The sequence below is a fragment of the Orcinus orca genome, chromosome 1 (genome assembly GCF_937001465.1).
Source record: "Orcinus orca chromosome 1, mOrcOrc1.1, whole genome shotgun sequence".
NCBI lineage: Eukaryota > Metazoa > Chordata > Mammalia > Artiodactyla > Delphinidae > Orcinus > Orcinus orca.
The window spans coordinates 102,263,018-102,286,751 of NC_064559.1; the positions used below are offsets into that span (position 1 = coordinate 102,263,018).

The 23,734-nt window shown below is 40.1% G+C and overlaps 5 long non-coding RNA genes across 6 annotated transcripts in view; 2 read left to right on the forward strand and 3 right to left on the reverse strand.

Annotated features, from left to right (window-relative positions):
- On the forward strand, positions 1 to 14,164 carry LOC125962145 (uncharacterized). Of its 2 annotated transcripts, none has more exons than XR_007473629.1 (2): positions 1 to 119; positions 14,076 to 14,164. It is a non-coding gene; the product is annotated as an uncharacterized LOC125962145 (long non-coding RNA). The 2 variants fall into 2 exon arrangements; XR_007473627.1 differs by lacking the exon at positions 1 to 119 and adding an exon at positions 6,981 to 7,099.
- Positions 1 to 23,734, reverse strand: part of LOC125962138 (uncharacterized) — a 112,334-nt gene that overhangs the window by 55,874 nt on the left and 32,726 nt on the right. The window lies entirely within an intron of this gene.
- Positions 7,265 to 22,471, reverse strand: LOC125962160 (uncharacterized). The gene is made up of 2 exons (XR_007473647.1): positions 22,363 to 22,471; positions 7,265 to 7,429 (listed from the first exon to the last, which is right to left on the reverse strand). It is a non-coding gene; the product is annotated as an uncharacterized LOC125962160 (long non-coding RNA).
- On the reverse strand, positions 12,396 to 20,078 carry LOC125962166 (uncharacterized). Its single transcript, XR_007473654.1, has 2 exons — positions 19,773 to 20,078; positions 12,396 to 12,615 (listed from the first exon to the last, which is right to left on the reverse strand). It is a non-coding gene; the product is annotated as an uncharacterized LOC125962166 (long non-coding RNA).
- LOC125962152 (uncharacterized) overlaps positions 21,360 to 23,734 on the forward strand; it is a 14,193-nt gene continuing 11,818 nt past the window's right edge. The window contains exon 1 of the long non-coding RNA XR_007473637.1: positions 21,360 to 21,407. This is a non-coding gene — a long non-coding RNA (uncharacterized LOC125962152). The remainder of the gene's footprint in view (positions 21,408 to 23,734) is intronic.

Below are 23,734 nucleotides of genomic sequence, written 5' to 3' on the forward strand. Positions count from 1 at the left end.
CAGTACAGCACCCGCAGGTAAGCAACCTCTGTCTGTCAGGAAGCACCACTCGCATATTGAGGCTGAAGGGTGGAGAAGCTTCTTCCGTATCCATGATAGGCTTTGAAGAGAAGAGGAAGGTGGAGCTCTGGAACTAGTTGAGCTGAATGTCGTCATTCTTTCCAGATGCAGATAAAAGCTCAAGCTCTTACATACTCTTGGGTGGCCACTTCTGCTAGCAATGTTGAACAGGTGCCCCAGGAGGGCATTTCTGCTTGCACTGCTGAGGCACGCATGGGTCAGGGCACTTTATAGGTGGGCAAGGGTCTGGACACTTGCAAGGTGGGCAAGGGTCTGGACACTTGCAAGGTGGGCAAGGGTCATGGCATTTTGGTGTGCACACTGGTGGTGGCTGGCAGGGCTGCTTGCACTGCTGATGTTGAGAAGACATCTTTCTGGAGTCTTAATATCTGAAAGAAAGTATATGACCGTGTTCACAACAAGGAATTCCTATAGAGCAAACAGCAAAATCTTGTGGAATAACAACAGATAGTATCTCACCAATCTCTAAGTATGTGCTTTAATCTGTTTAATACTTTTTAATGAATTACTGACTTCTCTCTCGCTCTTCAGAAAATCGTTACATCAGCCCAGAGAAAACCTTCCCTTTTCTCATACAGCTTTTCTAAAGAAAATATCTTTGTTTTGAAGAAACATGCAATGTTTTCTCTTTTGGTTTCTTTCTTTCTTTCTTTCTTTCCTTCTTTCCTTTTTTCTTTTTAATGAAAACGACATCTTCAGAAAAGGCCCTCACATGTTCTAAAATCATGGGCAAGCTCACAAGCAATTTGTATCAACATTTCCTCTCATGATGTCCCGACAGGATGACTTATATCCAGAGCAGAGGGCAATCAGGATGAGTGTAAGGGTCTCACACCTTCTAAGATAAATGCCTCTGAAATCACAGCAGAGGTCCAAGAGAAAGGCATAGAAGAAGGTAAATACTTTGCTCTTTATCCCTTCATGTCAATATTTCCTGTTAATTTCTTTTTCAATAGAGGAATTCAAACTAGGTATCAGTAATCTAGTAAATACAATACAACATTGTGCCCAGATTCCAAGTTCTCATCCACTAAGTAGCATTATACCCATGATCATAATTTTGGACCCATCAAGCTTGCTGAGTCCAGCCTAAACTCAACATTTGGGTGTCCATGAACAAAGTTGAAATGAAGAATAAGACTCACCAGGTTCTCCAAAGTCAATCAGATCTCGAGTGGCAGGAGGATAGCTGTCGTGCAGCAGAGGACCTATTTATTGGCGCTTACTGCCCCACCCAGGGGGAAGCGGAACTACCAAACTTGGCCTGGTCCAATCATTTCCCGACCCAAATGCAAATCCATCCATAACTGGCTTGGCAGGGACTCTGAAAACAGGAAATATCCTGATCCCGGATCTCCTCACTGGATTATGTTCTCATGACTCACAGAGTCCCTGCCTTAGCTCTCAGTTTCAGTCGTTTAAGGCAGTGGGAGCACTTGGAGTGTCCTCTAACTTGGAGTCAAAAGTTCCATTCCTTGACTGGGGAGGATGACCCTTTCATATCTTTCACCATCCTTGACTCTAAAACTGCCTGCCTAGTTGCACTTGATCTGGTGGCAAGTTTGTTGTACATACTGGTTTGAAATGGGCCTCGCTACCTGGTGACACATGTCACTTTACCTCAAGTCTTTCTTTCAATTCATTTCGGTTTGATTCATGGCTTGCTAAACAAAGTCTCGTTTCGTCTTCGAAAATGGTCTGAGGGAAATTTTCAGATCATCTCATATGATTCCCTATCTTGACACTTGGAAACGTGTAGTAAAGTGTTGACCACTACGGTCCTCCTTTCACTGTTTGCTCCTTCAAATAAAGAACATCCAGCAGTCAGATGCCTGTGACCTTTATAAATCTGTTTTACTTCCTGCCACAAGGAATCCACTAGGTACATAGCATCCCCTACCGCAACTGAGATGAGCTGGCAGCTCAGACCCAAGACTTACAACAGAAATGAAGCTTTTTGCTCATACCTCCCAAAGGGACATAACACATGCTCCAATCCAATTTCTCCAACTGACCTCTTCGGATGTCTTCAATTTTTGAAGAAATCTCAGAGGATTGTTCAAATTTTCTGGCTTCCTGTCGCTGTAAAATTATTGGGAAACCCAATGTATTATGCAATGCCATTCACGCAACTAATTTTGTATGTATTTAATACTTATGAATTATTTAAACACATATTGTTTCCCATCAAATCTAGGGTAAATTCATGAGAAAGTTGAAATCACTTGATTAAAAATGCAGTCACTGAAGTTCATTGCCATTCATGTACAACTTCTTAATCATTAATAAGAATTTTGTTATATTTTAAACCTATGTTTTGCATTTTCCATTTAGGTCACGGTGGAGCATGTGTCAAATAAACCTATTTCGTGCTGTACTTTCTTCATACAATTTGTCAATGTGCTGGAAGGAAGGTTTGATGGTTAATTTATGGGTCAGATTCACTGGCACAGGTCCCCTGTTTACTGGACAAACATTATTCTGTGTGTTTCTATAAGGATGATTTTGGATGAGAGTATTATTTAAATCAGTAGCCTGAGTTAAGTCAGTTGCCCTCTATAACGTGGGAAGTTCTCATCCAATCCAATGACGGCCTGAATAGAACAAGGCTGACGTTCCCTCAGGTAAAAGAATATTCCTCTGTCAGATGGACTTGTAGCAGTTTCAGCTCTGCAGATTTTGCGTGTTCCAGACATTTTAATCTCTCTCTCTCTGTCCTTGTCCCAGTTTCTGTAACATATTTCTGTATGTATATACGTACCTACAGGTTGTAATATATAATTTGAATATTTCATCTGTCATTTCATTTACATGATTACCGATGGCAAATTAAAATAAAAATTTTCAAAGGTATTTTGAAGTGAACTTAAAGCCAAACATATTAATGTAATATGACACATGGGGTGTGGAATTTCGACAAATAGAATGAGCTATTAGCAAATAACTGAAGTTCAGGAACCATTGTCTTAGCACGTCCACCAAAGATTTCATTTCTGCCTTTTCAGTGATTTAGATGTTAACAGGTTTTCTAAGTTCCTCCATTGTATCCTGGATATGAACACTACTCTTTTCTATGCTGTCCCCATGGGCACTGAAGAGTGTTTTGGTGGATCATGGTTGGTGAGGGCCCTGTCTGGTTTAGGAATAGAGTTGCAAATCTCGCTCTATGGTACTGTAGAATGTGGGAACAGATGTTTAATGGAATCAGGATATCCCATCTCAGCTTACGCGAACTCTTCCCTAGACTGCTGTCCTGCACTTAAAATTCCTTTATCACGAAATAAATCTCTTGTATTCCAGAAGTGAATACGACGTTTCAATTGTGTGAAACCAAAACTAGATATAAGGTACCATTTCAGATTCAGAGCATCACATATAAATGATTCAGAGTGACGCTGGGAGGGGAAAGATAAGCAAAGCACTACAGGTCTGACATCTGGATGAAATGTGAACTTAGGGCACATCTGATATATTTGCTTTTTTCCACTCAGTCCAACAATATTTTGGGTCTTTGAAGAGAGAAATTTGAAAAAAAATGTTCACCGTTTATTCTCTGTCTTCTTCTTCACGTGCCAGAACCCTCAACCTGCCATATTATCTTCACTGCCAATATCTACCCCTCAACCGTCCAATTTGGTACTTTGACATATCGCCCATGCATTTAGTAATAGTCCTTTCATAATTCTTCCTGCAGTCAGAAGGAAGAACTGGCCTAGTAACTTGTCTTGGCCAAATAATCAGGAAGCTTCTTAGGAATGGGGTTTTATAATGGGACAGCAGGAAGAAGAGGGAATGAGGAGTAGAGGAGGAGAAAAAGGAGACACTTGAATCGTGTGAAAGTCATCAGCTAGGCATGTGCCAGAAGACCAGGTCGTAAACTTTGCTTGCAGCTCAGCCACATCTACACTGACTCCTATATATATTTTTAACAATATGATACGTTGTTATTAAAATGAAGGTATACCATTTAATATACAATGCGGAAAACATAAAGCTGTTAAAAAATGAGCATGTGTATTAAACGGCCAAAAACAATCACTGCTTATACTTTGCTGTATTCAGTGTTACGAGTTTTCTATTTTCATATACCCACACACATGCATCCGTGTCTATCAGGCTACTGATTTGAGATCATCTTTTGTAATATAGATATCTCTTGGCATAGGTTGCTCTCTTTGTGCTGCAATACATTTATCCCGAATGTTCTTGTATGTTTTCTTTTCATTTTCGTTCATCTCAGGTTATTTTCTATTTATTTCTTATTTCTCCTTCGTACCATTGTTCATTTTGGAATGTGTTTCCAAACTAACAGATGTCAGAGCAACAGAGAGTAGAATGGTGGTCAGCATGGTCTGAGGGGTCGGGGAAAGGTCGGATGTTTGGCCACGGGTACAAGCCTGCAATCATACAATGAATGAGTTCTCAGAGTCTACAGTAGAGCATGGTGATCTAGGTAATAGCACTCACTTGTGTAGTTGAATCTTGCTGGGAAATTAGACCATAAGCATTCTCATCACACACACACATACAAAAACACACACACACACACAGAAACAGGGAGACATACACACATTACATTGTTACTGATGAAGTGATTTATGTTCTAAGTGACCGATGATGGTAATGACTGCATAAAGTACACATATGTCAAGTCATCACATTATACACAGTAAATATGTACAATTTCGTTTGTTAATTATTCCTCAATAATCCCAGAGGGAAAGCATGAAGGAATAAGTATCATACAACGGAGTAACAATGTTTGAGCATCTCTGTGTTCCTTCTCCTCCTTGGCTCTCTCAGGATCTGATACTATTCTCTGAGAGAGCTTCCTTTATCCATCATTCTCTGGGGTCCTTGTAGTCACCTCAGAGTGGATATTCCCTTTTAGTCACCTGTAGTGACCATATCTGATTTCCTAGTTGGAAATTAGGGAAAGGTGCGCGGGAATGTCGTTAGTAATCTTAAAAATCATTCTTTTTCGTTTTGGCCCATAGTTAATTTAGTTCTCAATTCCCTCAGAAACTTATTAGGCACCTGATATAATTTCAGTCCCCCAATCATTTCTATGTCCTACAGATCTCAGTTAGGTCCTTTTGTAGAAGGAAATTTCTGGCCTGATTAAATTACTGCCTTTTCCCCTAATATAATACAGCAACCATGAGGCTCCCTGGCACACAGGTGGAAAGAAGACAACTTCTGTCTACTTTCCCTGTTGTAACAGTCCACTGAAATTGAACTTCTAGTTGAAAACCACTTCTAATCGCATCTCTTACTCTTTAGGACTTACAAGCGGTGAGTTTTCTAATTCAACAAGGTTTTGAACTTCTGGACTGTATTATTTTTCTTTTCATTCTTTACATTTCTGGCCTGTCAACCAGAAAGATTTTCCTGAACATACATCTCCTGAAATACCCTGGGCAAATCAGCAAGTGAGCAACCATTGCTTTGCCTCTAAAGATACCATGGACAACCATTACTTCAAACGTTTTGCCTTTGAATAACATGTAGCACCACATTTATGGCTTCCAATATCAGATTCCTTTCCAACCACCTCCAGACACATGAGCCAATGCCACAATTATTTTAAGATTTGTTACAGGAGCATCCCACCTCAAAGAACTAATTTCTATGTCAGGTCAAATAACAGTAGCTACAGTAGAGACAACTCCCAAATAGCAGTGTTGATTTTTCACTCATGACACGGTCTGGTGAGCGTTGAACAGTAACATGGGCTTTTGTTTGCTTCTGCAGTTCTGGCATCTTTGACTCCTTTACTTCTAACCACAAGAAGGGATATGCTTAATGAACACATCCCTTTTCACAGCTTACTGGACCAGTAAGCTAAGCACTTGGAAAACAAGCGGCATAGTAACAGTCATTTTGTAAATCAAGATAAACATTGGAATCCCCTGTGTATCTCAAATGTGGGGTCAAAATAATGAAGAATGTAATTTCCGAGGTGAAAAAACATAGTAAGACCCTGCGGTTGTTGAGTTTTGCAATAAGAAGAGCACGTTGTACAAATGGGGAAGAGGTAGCACTTTGCCTGGTAAGGTCCCTTTAAATTCCCTTTCTTTTGTACTACCCATGTTTTCAGAACTATTATAATTTTATACAGAGTATCCCAATAATTTCCCAAACTGGTTATTTTGTGGGGTCAGATTAAAAATTCAGTTAAACTGGTAAAGAAAATCAACACAGAATATGAATGGATAATAGAGTTTAAAGAATATCCTTGCTTGCTCTACTAGGTATGTCAGAGCCACTCCCCTGCTTGGAGCACCTGGGGGTGGTGGTGACGGTGTTGGTGGTGGTGACGGTGATGACGACAGGGACAATGATGATCTGCCACCTCTCAAATGCCAATTACATGCTCGGCATTGTGCCAACTAAATGACACACTTTCATGTAATTTTTATGGCTAAGCAAGTGGGCACTGTATATGTGATTTTCCCCAGAGTTTATTAAAGGATTTGAAATCCCAAGAAGTTACAAAACGTGTTCCTTAAATGAGTCAAGCAATAATTAGGAAAATAACCTGGGTTTTTAACTGTATAGAAATAATCATTGATACGACTCAAAATTCAGATAACACTGACTGAGAAAGCCTGAAACTCGGGATCAAAGAAGGATAGAAATCAAGCAACATTATCATATGATATTGCTAAAAGCAGGTTTGCAAAGAAAGAAAATATTTTCCCATCTCACAAAAGAACTGTATTTTATTCAGGACGTGGAGGATAAGTAACAATTGCTCAGCTGGTAGAAACCCATGCCCAGGTGACCGACCGACACAGAAGACAGTGAGAGAATCCTCAGAGGGCGCCCAGGAGGAGAGCGGCTGCTCTTCCTTCAGAGGCTCTGCGATGCTTTCTTGGGCATCTCCCAGAGGGAAGCAGTACAGCACCCGCAGGTAAGCAACCTCTGTCTGTCAGGAAGCACCACTCGCATATTGAGGCTGAAGGGTGGAGAAGCTTCTTCCGTATCCATGATAGGCTTTGAAGAGAAGAGGAAGGTGGAGCTCTGGAACTAGTTGAGCTGAATGTCGTCATTCTTTCCAGATGCAGATAAAAGCTCAAGCTCTTACATACTCTTGGGTGGCCACTTCTGCTAGCAATGTTGAACAGGTGCCCCAGGAGGGCATTTCTGCTTGCACTGCTGAGGCACGCATGGGTCAGGGCACTTTATAGGTGGGCAAGGGTCTGGACACTTGCAAGGTGGGCAAGGGTCTGGACACTTGCAAGGTGGGCAAGGGTCATGGCATTTTGGTGTGCACACTGGTGGTGGCTGGCAGGGCTGCTTGCACTGCTGATGTTGAGAAGACATCTTTCTGGAGTCTTAATATCTGAAAGAAAGTATATGACCGTGTTCACAACAAGGAATTCCTATAGAGCAAACAGCAAAATCTTGTGGAATAACAACAGATAGTATCTCACCAATCTCTAAGTATGTGCTTTAATCTGTTTAATACTTTTTAATGAATTACTGACTTCTCTCTCGCTCTTCAGAAAATCGTTACATCAGCCCAGAGAAAACCTTCCCTTTTCTCATACAGCTTTTCTAAAGAAAATATCTTTGTTTTGAAGAAACATGCAATGTTTTCTCTTTTGGTTTCTTTCTTTCTTTCTTTCTTTCCTTCTTTCCTTTTTTCTTTTTAATGAAAACGACATCTTCAGAAAAGGCCCTCACATGTTCTAAAATCATGGGCAAGCTCACAAGCAATTTGTATCAACATTTCCTCTCATGATGTCCCGACAGGATGACTTATATCCAGAGCAGAGGGCAATCAGGATGAGTGTAAGGGTCTCACACCTTCTAAGATAAATGCCTCTGAAATCACAGCAGAGGTCCAAGAGAAAGGCATAGAAGAAGGTAAATACTTTGCTCTTTATCCCTTCATGTCAATATTTCCTGTTAATTTCTTTTTCAATAGAGGAATTCAAACTAGGTATCAGTAATCTAGTAAATACAATACAACATTGTGCCCAGATTCCAAGTTCTCATCCACTAAGTAGCATTATACCCATGATCATAATTTTGGACCCATCAAGCTTGCTGAGTCCAGCCTAAACTCAACATTTGGGTGTCCATGAACAAAGTTGAAATGAAGAATAAGACTCACCAGGTTCTCCAAAGTCAATCAGATCTCGAGTGGCAGGAGGATAGCTGTCGTGCAGCAGAGGACCTATTTATTGGCGCTTACTGCCCCACCCAGGGGGAAGCGGAACTACCAAACTTGGCCTGGTCCAATCATTTCCCGACCCAAATGCAAATCCATCCATAACTGGCTTGGCAGAGACTCTGAAAACAGGAAATATCCTGATCCCGGATCTCCTCACTGGATTATGTTCTCATGACTCACAGAGTCCCTGCCTTAGCTCTCAGTTTCAGTCGTTTAAGGCAGTGGGAGCACTTGGAGTGTCCTCTAACTTGGAGTCAAAAGTTCCATTCCTTGACTGGGGAGGATGACCCTTTCATATCTTTCACCATCCTTGACTCTAAAACTGCCTGCCTAGTTGCACTTGATCTGGTGGCAAGTTTGTTGTACATACTGGTTTGAAATGGGCCTCGCTACCTGGTGACACATGTCACTTTACCTCAAGTCTTTCTTTCAATTCATTTCGGTTTGATTCATGGCTTGCTAAACAAAGTCTCGTTTCGTCTTCGAAAATGGTCTGAGGGAAATTTGCAGATCATCTCATATGATTCCCTATCTTGACACTTGGAAACGTGTAGTAAAGTGTTGACCACTACGGTCCTCCTTTCACTGTTTGCTCCTTCAAATAAAGAACATCCAGCAGTCAGATGCCTGTGACCTTTATAAATCTGTTTTACTTCCTGCCACAAGGAATCCACTAGGTACATAGCATCCCCTACCACAACTGAGATGAGCTGGCAGCTCAGACCCAAGACTTACAACAGAAATGAAGCTTTTTGCTCATACCTCCCAAAGGGACATAACACATGCTCCAATCCAATTTCTCCAACTGACCTCTTCGGATGTCTTCAATTTTTGAAGAAATCTCAGAGGATTGTTCAAATTTTCTGGCTTCCTGTCGCTGTAAAATTATTGGGAAACCCAATGTATTATGCAATGCCATTCACGCAACTAATTTTGTATGTATTTAATACTTATGAATTATTTAAACACATATTGTTTCCCATCAAATCTAGGGTAAATTCATGAGAAAGTTGAAATCACTTGATTAAAAATGCAGTCACTGAAGTTCATTGCCATTCATGTACAACTTCTTAATCATTAATAAGAATTTTGTTATATTTTAAACCTATGTTTTGCATTTTCCATTTAGGTCACGGTGGAGCATGTGTCAAATAAACCTATTTCGTGCTGTACTTTCTTCATACAATTTGTCAATGTGCTGGAAGGAAGGTTTGATGGTTAATTTATGGGTCAGATTCACTGGCACAGGTCCCCTGTTTACTGGACAAACATTATTCTGTGTGTTTCTATAAGGATGATTTTGGATGAGAGTATTATTTAAATCAGTAGCCTGAGTTAAGTCAGTTGCCCTCTATAACGTGGGAAGTTCTCATCCAATCCAATGACGGCCTGAATAGAACAAGGCTGACGTTCCCTCAGGTAAAAGAATATTCCTCTGTCAGATGGACTTGTAGCAGTTTCAGCTCTGCAGATTTTGCGTGTTCCAGACATTTTAATCTCTCTCTCTCTGTCCTTGTCCCAGTTTCTGTAACATATTTCTGTATGTATATACGTACCTACAGGTTGTAATATATAATTTGAATATTTCATCTGTCATTTCATTTACATGATTACCGATGGCAAATTAAAATAAAAATTTTCAAAGGTATTTTGAAGTGAATTTAAAGCCAAACATATTAATGTAATATGACACATGGGGTGTGGAATTTCGACAAATAGAATGAGCTATTAGCAAATAACTGAAGTTCAGGAACCATTGTCTTAGCACGTCCACCAAAGATTTCATTTCTGCCTTTTCAGTGATTTAGATGTTAACAGGTTTTCTAAGTTCCTCCATTGTATCCTGGATATGAACACTACTCTTTTCTATGCTGTCCCCATGGGCACTGAAGAGTGTTTTGGTGGATCATGGTTGGTGAGGGACCTGTCTGGTTTAGGAATAGAGTTGCAAATCTCGCTCTATGGTACTGTAGAATGTGGGAACAGATGTTTAATGGAATCAGGATATCCCATCTCAGCTTATGCGAACTCTTCCCTAGACTGCTGTCCTGCACTTAAAATTCCTTTATCACGAAATAAATCTCTTGTATTCCAGAAGTGAATACGACGTTTCAATTGTGTGAAACCAAAACTAGATATAAGGTACCATTTCAGATTCAGAGCATCACATATAAATGATTCAGAGTGACGCTGGGAGGGGAAAGATAAGCAAAGCACTACAGGTCTGACATCTGGATGAAATGTGAACTTAGGGCACATCTGATATATTTGCTTTTTTCCACTCAGTCCAACAATATTTTAGGTCTTTGAAGAGAGAAATTTGAAAAAAAATGTTCACCGTTTATTCTCTGTCTTCTTCTTCACGTGCCAGAACCCTCAACCTGCCATATTATCTTCACTGCCAATATCTACCCCTCAACCGTCCAATTTGGTACTTTGACATATCGCCCATGCATTTAGTAATAGTCCTTTCATAATTCTTCCTGCAGTCAGAAGGAAGAACTGGCCTAGTAACTTGTCTTGGCCAAATAATCAGGAAGCTTCTTAGGAATGGGGTTTTATAATGGGACAGCAGGAAGAAGAGGGAATGAGGAGTAGAGGAGGAGAAAAAGGAGACACTTGAATCGTGTGAAAGTCATCAGCTAGGCATGTGCCAGAAGACCAGGTCGTAAACTTTGCTTGCAGCTCAGGCACATCTACACTGACTCCTATATATATTTTTAACAATATGATACGTTGTTATTAAAATGAAGGTATACCATTTAATATACAATGTGGAAAACATAAACCTGTTAAAAAATGAGCATGTGTATTAAACGGCCAAAAACAATCACTGCTTATACTTTGCTGTATTCAGTGTTACGAGTTTTCTATTTTCATATACCCACACACATGCATCCGTGTCTATCAGGCTACTGATTTGAGATCATCTTTTGTAATATAGATATCTCTTGGCATAGGTTGCTCTCTTTGTGCTGCAATACATTTATCCCGAATGTTCTTGTATGTTTTCTTTTCATTTTCGTTCATCTCAGGTTATTTTCTATTTATTTCTTATTTCTCCTTCGTACCATTGTTCATTTTGGAATGTGTTTCCAAACTAACAGATGTCAGAGCAACAGAGAGTAGAATGGTGGTCAGCATGGTCTGAGGGGTCGGGGAAAGGTCGGATGTTTGGCCATGGGTACAAGCCTGCAATCATACAATGAATGAGTTCTCAGAGTCTACAGTAGAGCATGGTGATCTAGGTAATAGCACTCACTTGTGTAGTTGAATCTTGCTGGGAAATTAGACCATAAGCATTCTCATCACACACACACATACAAAAACACACACACACACACAGAAACAGGGAGACATACACACATTACATTGTTAGTGATGAAGTGATTTATGTTCTAAGTGACCGATGATGGTAATGACTGCATAAAGTACACATATGTCAAGTCATCACATTATACACAGTAAATATGTACAATTTCGTTTGTTAATTATTCCTCAATAAACCCAGAGGGAAAGCATGAAGGAATAAGTATCATACAACGGAGTAACAATGTTTGAGCATCTCTGTGTTCCTTCTCCTCCTTGGCTCTCTCAGGATCTGATACTATTCTCTGAGAGAGCTTCCTTTATCCATCATTCTCTGGGGTCCTTGTAGTCACCTCAGAGTGGATATTCCCTTTTAGTCACCTGTACTGACCATATCTGATTTCCTAGTTGGAAATTAGGGAAAGGTGCACGGGAATGTCATTAGTAATCTTAAAAATCATTCTTTTTCGTTTTGGCCCATATTTAATTTAGTTCTCAATTCCCTCAGAAACTTATTAGGCACCTGATATAATTTCAGTCCCCCAATCATTTCTATGTCCTACAGATCTCAGTTAGGTCCTTTTGTAGAAGGAATTTTCTGGCCTGATTAAATTACTGCTTTTTCCCCTAACATAATACAGCAACCATGAGGCTCCCTGGCACACAGGTGGAAAGAAGACAACTTCTGTCTACTTTCCCTGTTGTAACAGTCCACTGAAATTGAACTTTGAGTTGAAAACCACTTCTAATCGCATCTCTTACTCTTTAGGACTTACAAGCGGTGAGTTTTCTAATTCAACGAGGTTTTGATCTTCTGGACTGTATTATTTTTCTTTTCATTCTTTACATTTCTGGCCTGTCAACCAGAAAGATTTTCCTGAACATACATCTCCTGAAATACCCTGGGCAAATCAGCAAGTGAGCAACCATTGCTTTGCCTCTAAAGATACCATGGACAACCATTACATCAAACATTTTGCCTTTGAATAACATGTAGCACCACATTTACGGCTTCCAATATCAGATTCCTTTCCAACCACCTCCAGACACATAAGCCAATTGCACAATTTTAAGATTTGTTACAGGAGCACCCCACCTCAAAGAACTAATTTCTATGTCAGGTCAAATAACAGTAGCTACAGTAGAGACAACTCCCAAATAGCAGTGTTGATTTTTCACTCATGACACGGTCTGGTGAGCGTTGAACAGTAACATGGGCTTTTGTTTGCTTCTGCAGTTCTGGCATCTTTGACTCCTTTACTTCTAACCACAAGAAGGGATATGCTTAATGAACACATCCCTTTTCACAGCTTACTGGACCAGTAAGCTAAGCACTTGGAAAACAAGCGGCATAGTAACAGTCATTTTGTAAATCAAGATAAACATTGGAATCCCCTGTGTATCTCAAATGTGGGGTCAAAATAATGAAGAATGTAATTTCCGAGGTGAAAAAACATAATAAGACCCTGCGGTTGTTGAGTTTTGCAATAAGAAGAGCACGTTGTACAAATGAGGAAGAGGTAGCACTTTGTCTGGTAAGGTCCCTTTAAATTCCCTTTCTTTTGTACTACCCATGTTTTCAGAACTACTATAATTTTATACAGAGTATCCCAATAATTTCCCAAACTGGTTATTTTGTGGGGTCAGATTAAAAATTCAGTTAAACTGGTAAAGAAAATCAACACAGAATTTGAATGGATCATAAAGTTTAAAGAATATAGTTGCTTGCTCTACTAGGTATGTCAGAGCCACTCCCCTACTTGGAGCACCTGGGGTGGTGGTGACGGTGTTGGTGGTGGTGACGGTGATGATGACAGGGACAATGATGATCTGCCACCTCTCAAATGCCAATTACATGCTCGGCATTGTGCCAACTAAATGACACACGTTCATGTAATTTTTATGTCTAAGCAAGTGGGCACTGTATATGTGATTTTCTCCAGAGTTTATTAAAGGGTTTGGAATCCCAAGAAGTTACAAAACTTGTTCCTTAAATGAATCAATCAATAATTAGGAAAATAACCTGGATTTTTAACTGTATAGAAATAATCATTGATACGACTCAAAATTCAGATAACACTGACTGTGAAAGCCTGAAACTCGGGATCAAAGAAGGATAGAAATCAAGCAAAATTATCATATGATATTGCTAAAAGCAGGTTTGCAAAGAAAGGAAATATTTTCCCATCACACAAAAGAACTGTATTTTATTCAGGACGTGGAGGATAAGTAACAATTGCTCAGCTGGTAGAAACTCATGCCCAGGTGACCGACCGACACAGAAGACAGCGAGAGAATCCTCAGAGGGCGCCCAGGAGGAGAGTGGCTGCTCTTCCTTCTGAGGCTCTGCGATGCTTTCTTGGGCACCTCCCAGAGGGAAGCAGTACAGCACCCACAGGTAAGAAACCTCTGTCTGTCAGGAAGCAGCCCTCGCATATTGAGACTGAAGGGTGGAGAAGCTTCTTCCGTATCCATGATAGGCTTTGAAGAGAAGAGGAAGGTGGAGCTCTGGAACTAGTTGAGCTGATTGTCCTTATCCTTTCCAGATGCAGATAAAAGCTCAAGCTCTTACATACTCTTGGGTGGCCACTTCTGCTAGCAATGTTGAGCAGGTGCCCCAGGAGGGCATTTCTGCTTGCACTGCTGAGGCACACATGGGTCAGGGCACTTTATAGGTGGGCAAGGGTCTGGACACTTGCAAGGTGGGCAAGGGTCTGGACACTTGCAAGGTGGGCAAGGGTCATGGCATTTTTGTGTGCACACTGGTGGTGACTGGCAGGGCTGCTTGCACTGCTGATGTTGAGAAGACATCTTCTGGAGTCTTAATATCTGAAAGAAAGTATATGACCGTGTTCACAACAAGGAATTCCTATACGGAAAACAGCAAAGTCTTGTGGAATAACAAGAGATAGTATCTCACCAATCTCTAAGTATGTGCTATAATCTCTTTAATTCCTTTTAATGAATTTCTGACTTCTCACTCGTTCTTCAGAAAATCGTTACATCAGCCCAGAGAAAACGTTCTGTTTTCTCATACAACTTTTCTAAAGAAAATATCTTTGTTTTGAAGAAACATGCAATGTTTTCTCTTCTGGTTTCTTTCTTTCTTTCTTACTTTCTTTCTTCCTTTTTTTCTTTTTTATGAAAACGACATCTTTAGAAAAAGCCATCACAAGTTCTAAAATACTGGGCAAGCTCACAAGCAATTTGTATCAACATTTTCTTTCATGAGGTCCCGACAGAATGACTTATATACAGAGCAAATGGCAATCAGAAAGAATGTAAGTGTTTCACAACTTCTAAGATAAATGCCTCTGCAATCACAGCAGAGGTAAAAGACAACAGCATAGAAAAAGGTAAATAGTTTGCTCTTTATGTCTTCATGTAAAAATTTCCTGTTAATTTCTTTTTCAATAGAGTAATTCAAACTAGGTATCAGTAATCTAGTAATTACAATACAACATTGTACCCACATTCCACGTTGCAATCCAATAAGAAGAATTACACCCATAAGCTTAACTTTGGACCCATCAAGTTTGCTGACTCCAGCATAAACTCAACATTCGGGTGTTCAAGAACAAAGTTGAAATGAAGAGTGAGACTCTCCGTGTTCTAACATGCAATCAGAACTCGAATAGCAGGAGGATAGCCGTCGTGACACAGGGGACCTTTTTATAGGCACTTACTGCCCCACCCAGGGGGAAGCGGAACTACCGAAATTGGCCTGGTCCAATCATTTCCCAACCCAAATGCAAATCCATCCATAACTGGCTTGGCAGGGACGCTGAAAACAGGGAATGTCCTCTTTCAGGATCACCTCACTGGATTTTGTTCTCATGACTCAGAGTCCCTGCCTTAGCTCTCAGTTTCAGTGGTTTAAGGCAGTGGGAGCACTTGGAGCGTTCTCTAACTTGGAGTCAAAGTTCCATTCCTTGACTAGGGAGGATGACCCTTTCCTATCTTTCACCATCCTTGACTCTAAAACTCCCTGCCTGGTTGCACTTGATCTGGTGGCAATTTTGCTGTACGTACTGGTTTGAAATTGGCCTCGCTACCTGGAGACACATGTCTCTTTACCTGAAGTCTTTCTTTCTTTTTTTTTTTTTTTAACATCTTTATTGGGGTGTAATTGCTTTACAATGGTGTGTTAGTTTCTGCTTTATAACAAAGTGAATCAGTTATATATATACATATGTTCCCATATCTCTTCCGTCTTGCGTCTCCCTCCCTACCACCCTCCCTATCCCACCCTGAAGTCTTCCTTACCATTCATTTTCGCTTGAGTCATGGCTTGCTAAACAAAGTCTCATTTCATCTTCGAAAATGGTCTGAGGGACATTTGCATATCATCTCATATGATTCCCTATCTTGACACTTAGAAACGTGTAGTAAAGTGCTGACCACTACGGTCCTCCTTTCACTGTTTGCTCCTTCAAATAAAGACATCCAGCAGTCAGATTCCTGTGACTTTTATAAATCTGTTTTACTTCGTGCCACAAGGAATTCACTAGGCACATAGCATCCCCTACCATAATTCAGATGAGCTGGCAGCTCAGACCCAAGACTTACAACAGAAATGAAGCTTTTTGCTCATACCTCCCAAAGGGACATAACACATGCTCCAATCTAATTTCTCCCAAGTGACCTCTTTGGATGTCTTCAATTTTTGAAGTAGTCTCAGAGGATTGTTCAAATTTTCTGGCTTCCTGTCGCTTTTAAATAATTGGGAAACCCAATGTATTATGCAATGCCATTCATGCAACTAATTTTGTATGTATTTCATACTTATTAGTTATTTAAACATATTTTGTTTCAAATCAAATATAGGGTAAATTCATGCGAATGTTGAAATCACTTTATTAAAAATGAAGTCACTGAAGTTAATTGCCATTCATATACAACCTCTTAATCATTAATTATAATTTTGTTATATTTTAAATCTATTTTTTGCATTTTCCATTTAGGTCATTGTGGAGCATGGGCCAAATAATTCTATTTCCTGCTCTACTTCTTCATACAATTTGTGAATGTGCTGGAATGAATGTTTGATGGTTAATTTATGGGTCAGATTCACTTGTACAGGTCCCCAGTTTTCTGGTCAAAGCTTATTCTTTGTGTTTCTGTATGATGATTTTGGAGGAGAGTATTATTTAAATCAGTAGCCTGAGTTAAGTCAGTTGCCCTCTATAATGTGGGAAGTTCTCATTAAATCCATGACGGCCTGAATAGAGCGAGGCTGACACTCCCTCAGGTGAAAGAATATTCCCCTGTCAGATGGACTTCCTGCAGAGTTTCAGCTCTTCAGACTTTGCGTGTTTCAGGTATTTTAATCTCTCTCTATCTGTCCTTGTCCCACTGTCTGTAATACATTTCTTTATGTTTATATGTCCATTCATGTTTTAATATATAATGTGAATATTTCATCTGTCTTTTCATGTGCATCATTACGTATGGCCAATTAAAAAGGATTTTCAAAGTTATTAGGAAGAGAACTTACATCCAAAGAAATTAATGTAATATGACACATGGGGTGTGGAATTATGACAAATATAATGAGCTTTTAGCAAATAACTGAAGTTCAGGAACCATTGCCTTAGCATGTCCACCAAAGATTTCATTTCTGCCTTTTCAGTGATTTAGATGTTAACAGGTTTTCTAAGTTCCTCCCTTCTATCCTGGATATGAACACTACACTTTTCTATGCTGTCCCCATGGGCACTGAAGAGTCTTTTGATGGGACATGGTTGGTGAAGGCCCTGTCTGGTTTAGGAATAGAGTTGCAAATCTCGCTTTATGATACTGTAGAATGTTGGAACAGATGTTTAATGGAATCAGGATATCCCATCTCAACTTACGCAAACTCTTCCCTAGACCGCTGTCGTGCGTTTAAAATTCCTTTATCAGGAAATAAATCTCTTGTATTCCATAAGTGAATACGAAGTTTCAATTGTGTGAAACCAAAACTAGATATAAGGTACCATTTCAGATTCAGAGCATCACATTTAAATGATTCAGAGTGACGCTGGGAGGGCAAAGATAAGCAAAGCACTACAGGTCTGACATGTGCATGAAATGTGAACTTAGGGCACATCTGATATATTTGCTTTTTTACACTCAGTCCAACAATGTTTTAGGTCTTTGAAGAGAGAAATTTGAAAAAAATGTTCACCGTTTATTCTCTGTCTTCTTCTTCACGTGCCAGAACCCTCAACCTGCCATATTATCCTCACTGCCAATATCTACCCCTTAACCGTCCAATTTGGTACTTTGACATATCGCCCATGCATTTAGTAATAGTCCTTTCATAATTCTTCCTGCAGTCAGAAGGAAGAACTGGCCTAGTAACTTGTCTTGGCCAAATAATCAGGAAGCTTCTTAGGAATGGGGTTTTATAATGGGAAAACAGGAAGAAGAAGGAAATGAGGAGTAGAGGAGGAGAAAGAGGAGACACTTGAATCGTGTGAAAGTCATCAGCTAGGCATGTGCCAGAAGACCAGGTCGTAAACTTTGCTTGCAGCTCAGCCACATCTTCACTGACTCCTATATATATTTTTAACAATATGATACATTGTTATTAAAATGAAGGTATACCATTTAATATACAATGCGGAAAACATAAAGCTGTTAAAAAATGAGCATGTGTATTAAACGGCCAAAAACAATCACTGCTGATACTTTGCTGTATTTAGTGTTACGAGTTTTCAATTTTCATAAACCCACACACATGCATCCATGTCTATCAGGCTACTGATTTGAGATCATCTTTTGTAATATAGATATCTCTAGGCATAGGTTGCTCTCTTTGTGCTGCATTACATTTATCCCGAATGTTCTTGTATGTTTTCTTTTCATTTTCGTTCATCTCAAGTTATTTTCTATTTATTTCTTATTTCTCCTTCGTACCATTGTTCATTTTGGAATGTGTTTCCAAACTAACAGATGTCAGAGCAACAGAGAGTAGAATGGTGGTCAGCAGGGTCTGAGGGGTCGGGGAAAGGTCGGATGTTTGGCACCGGGTACAAGCCTGCAATCATACAATGAATGAGTTCTCAGAGTCTACAGTAGAGCATGGTGATCTAGGTAATAGCACTCACTTGTGTAGTTGAATCTTGCTGGGAAATTAGACCATAAGCATTCTCATCACACACACACATACAAAGACACACACACACACACACACACACACACACACAGAAACAGGGAGACATACACACATTACATTGTTACTGATGAAGTGATTTATGTTCTAAGTGACCGATGATGGTAATGACTGCATAAAGTACACATATGTCAAGTCATCACATTATACACAGTAAATATGTACAATTTCGTTTGTTAATTATTCCTCAATAATCCCAGAGGGAAAGCATGAAGGAATAAGTATCATACAATGGAGTAACAATGTTTGAGCATCTCTGTGTTCCTTCTCCTCCTTGGCTCTCTCAGGATCTGATACTATTCTCTGAGAGAGCTTCCTTTATCCATCATTCTCTGGGGTCCTTGTAGTCACCTCAGAGTGGATATTCCCTTTTAGTCACCTGTACTGACCATATCTGATTTCCTAGTTGGAAATTAGGGAACGGTGCACGGGAATGTCATTAGTAATCTTAAAAATCATTCTTTTTCGTTTTGGCCCATAGTTAATTTAGTTCTCAATTCCCTCAGAAACTTATTAGGCACCTGATATAATTTCAGTCCCCCAATCATTTCTATGTCCTACAGATCTCAGTTAGGTCCTTTTGTAGAAGGAATTTTCTGGCCTGATTAAATGACTGCTTTTTCCCCTAACATAATACAGCAACCATGAGGCTCCCTGGCACACGTGTGGAAAGAAGACAACTTCTGTCTACTTTCCCTGTTGTAACAGTCCACTGAAATTGAACTTCTAGTTGAAAACCACTTCTAATCGCATCTCTTACTCTTTAGGACTTACAAGCGGTGAGTTTTCTAATTCAACAAGGTTTTGAACTTCTGGACTGTATTATTTTTCTTTTCATTCTTTACATTTCTGGCCTGTCAACCAGAAAGATTTTCCTGAACATACATCTCCTGAAATACCCTGGGCAAATCAGCAAGTGAGCAACCATTGCTTTGCCTCTAAAGATACCATGGACAACCATTACTTCAAACGTTTTGCCTTTGAATAACATGTAGCACCACATTTATGGCTTCCAATATCAGATTCCTTTCCAACCACCTCCAGACACATGAGCCAATGCCACAATTATTTTAAGATTTGTTACAGGAGCATCCCACCTCAAAGAACTAATTTCTATGTCAGGTCAAATAACAGTAGCTACAGTAGAGACAACTCCCAAATAGCAGTGTTGATTTTTCACTCATGACACGGTCTGGTGAGCGTTGAACAGTAACATGGGCATTTGTTTGCTTCTGCAGTTCTGGCATCTTTGACTCCTTTACTTCTAACCACAAGAAGGGATATGCTTAATGAACACATCCCTTTTCACAGCTTACTGGACCAGTAAGCTAAGCACTTGGAAAACAAGCGGCATAGTAACAGTCATTTTGTAAATCAAGATAAACATTGGAATCCCCTGTGTATCTCAAATGTGGGGTCAAAATAATGAAGAATGTAATTTCCGAGGTGAAAAAACATAGTAAGACCCTGCGGTTGTTGAGTTTTGCAATAAGAAGAGCACGTTGTACAAATGGGGAAGAGGTAGCACTTTGTCTGGTAAGGTCCCTTTAAATTCCCTTTCTTTTGTACTACCCATGTTTTCAGAACTATTATAATTTTATACAGAGTATCCCAATAATTTCCCAAACTGGTTATTTTGTGGGGTCACAAAATTCAGTTAAACTGGTAAAGAAAATCAACACAGAATATGAATGGATCATAAAGTTTAAAGAATATCCTTGCTTGCTCTACTAGGTATGTCAGAGCCACTCCCCTGCTTGGAGCACCTGGGGGTGGTGGTGACAGTGTTGGTGGTGGTGACGGTGATGATGACAGGGACAATGATGATCTGCCACCTCTCAAATGCCAGTTACATGCTCGGCATTGTGCCAACTAAATGACACACGTTCATGTAATTTTTATGGCTAAGCAAGTGGGCACTGTATATGTGATTTTCCCCAGAGTTTATTAAAGGATTTGAAATCCCAAGAAGTTACAAAACTTGTTCTTTAAATGAGTCAAGCAATAATTAGGAAAATAACCTGGATTTTTAACTGTATAGAAATAATCATTGATACGACTCAAAATTCAGATAACACTGACTGTGAAAGCCTGAAACTCGGGATCAAAGAAGGATAGAAATCAAGCAACATTATCATATGATATTGCTAAAAGCAGGTTTGCAAAGAAAGAAAATATTTTCCCATCTCACAAAAGAACTGTATTTTATTCAGGACGTGGAGGATAAGTAACAATTGCTCAGCTGGTAGAAACCCATGCCCAGGTGACCGACCGACACAGAAGACAGCGAGAGAATCCTCAGAGGGCGCCCAGGAGGAGAGCGGCTGCTCTTCCTTCAGAGGCTCTGCGATGCTTTCTTGGGCACCTCCCAGAGGGAAGCAGTACAGCACCCGCAGGTAAGAAACCTCTGTCTGTCAGGAAGCACCACTCGCATATTGAGGCTGAAAGGTGGAGAAGCTTCTTCCGTATCCATGATAGGCTTTGAAGAGAAGAGGATGGTGGAGCTCTGGAACTAGTTGAGTCCATTGTCCTTATCCTTTCCAGATGCAGATAAAAGCTCAAGCTCTTACATACTCTTGGGTGGCCACTTCTGCTAGCAATGTTGAACAGGTGCCCCAGGAGGGCATTTCTGCTTGCACTGCTGAGGCACGCATGGGTCAGGGCACTTTATAGGTGGGCAAGGGTCTGGACACTTGCAAGGTGGGCAAGGGTCTGGACACTTGCAAGGTGGGCAAGGGTCTGGACACTTGCAAGGTGGGCAAGGGTCATGGCATTTTTGTGTGCACACTGGTGGTGGCTGGCAGGGCTGCTTGCACTGCTGATGTTGAGAAGACATCTTTCTGGAGTCTTAATATCTGAAAGAAAGTATATGACCGTGGTCACAACAAGGAATTCCTATAGAGAAAACAGCAAAATCTTGTGGAATAACAACAGATAGTATCTCACCAATCTCTAAGTATGTGCTTTAATCTGTTAAATACTTTTTAATGAATTTCTGACTTCTCTCTCGCTCTTCAGAAAATCGTTACATCAGCCCAGAGAAAACCTTCCCTTTTCTCATACAGCTTTTCTAAAGAAAATATCTTTGTTTTGAAGAAACATGCAATGTTTTCTCTTTTGGTTTCTTTCTTTCTTTCTTTCCTTCTTTCCTTTTTTCTTTTTAATGAAAACGACATCTTCAGAAAAGGCCCTCACATGTTCTAAAATCATGGGCAAGCTCACAAGCAATTTGTATCAACATTTCCTCTCATGATGTCCCGACAGGATGACTTATATCCAGAGCAGAGGGCAATCAGGATGAGTGTAAGGGTCTCACACCTTCTAAGATAAATGCCTCTGAAATCACAGCAGAGGTCCAAGAGAAAGGCATAGAAGAAGGTAAATACTTTGCTCTTTATCCCTTCATGTCAATATTTCCTGTTAATTTCTTTTTCAATAGAGGAATTCAAACTAGGTATCAGTAATCTAGTAAATACAATACAGCATTGTGCCCAGATTCCAAGTTCTCATCCACTAAGTAGCATTATACCCATGATCATAATTTTGGACCCATCAAGCTTGCTGAGTCTAGCATAAACTCAACATTTGGGTGTCCATGAACAAAGTTGAAATGAAGAATAAGACTCACCAGGTTCTCCAAAGTCAATCAGAACTCGAGTGGCAGGAGGATAGCTGTCGTGCAGCAGAGGACCTATTTATTGGCGCTTACTGCCCCACCCAGGGGGAAGCGGAACTACCAAACTTGGTCTGGTCCAATCATTTCCCAACCCAAATGCAAATCCATCCATAACTGGCTTGGCAGGGACTCTGAAAACAGGAAATATCCTGATCCCGGATCTCCTCACTGGATTATGTTCTCATGACTCACAGAGTCCCTGCCTTAGCTCTCAGTTTCAGTCGTTTAAGGCAGTGGGAGCACTTGGAGTGTCCTCTAACTTGGAGTCAAAAGTTCCATTCCTTGACTGGGGAGGATGACCCTTTCGTATCTTTCACCATCCTTGACTCTAAAACTGCCTGCCTAGTTGCACTTGATCTGGTGGCAAGTTTGTTGTACATACTGGGTTGAAATGGGCCTCGCTACCTGGTGACACATGTCACTTTACCTCAAGTCTTTCTTTCAATTCATTTCGGTTTGATTCATGGCTTGCTAAACAAAGTCTCGTTTCGTCTTCGAAAATGGTCTGAGGGAAATTTGCAGATCATCTCATATGATTCCCTACCTTGACACTTGGAAACGTGTAGTAAAGTGTTGACCACTACGGTCCTCCTTTCACTGTTTGCTCCTTCAAATAAAGAACATCCAGCAGTCAGATGCCTGTGACCTTTATAAATCTGTTTTACTTCCTGCCACAAGGAATCCACTAGGCACATAGCATCCCCTACCATAACTGAGATGAGCTGGCAGCTCAGACCCAAGACTTACAACAGAAATGAAGCTTTTTGCTCATACCTCCCAAAGGGACATAACACATGCTCCAATCCAATTTTTCCAACTGACCTCTTCGGATGTCTTCAATTTTTGAAGAAATCTCAGAGGATTGTTCAAATTTTCTGGCTTCCTGTCGCTGTAAAATTATTGGGAAACCCAATGTATTATGCAATGCCATTCACGCAACTAATTTTGTATGTATTTAATACTTATGAATTATTTAAACACATATTGTTTCCCATCAAATCTAGGGTAAATTCATGAGAAAGTTGAAATCACTTGATTAAAAATGCAGTCACTGAAGTTCATTGCCATTCATGTACAACTTCTTAATCATTAATACGAATTTTGTTATATTTTAAACCTATGTTTTGCATTTTCCATTTAGGGCACGGTGGAGCACGTGTCAAATAAACCTATATCGTGCTGTACTTTCTTCATACAATTTGTCAATGTGCTGGAAGGAAGGTTTGATGGTTAATTTATGGGTCAGATTCACTGGCACAGGTCCCCCGTTTACTGGACAAACATTATTCTGTGTGTTTCTGTAAGGATGATTTTGGATGAGAGT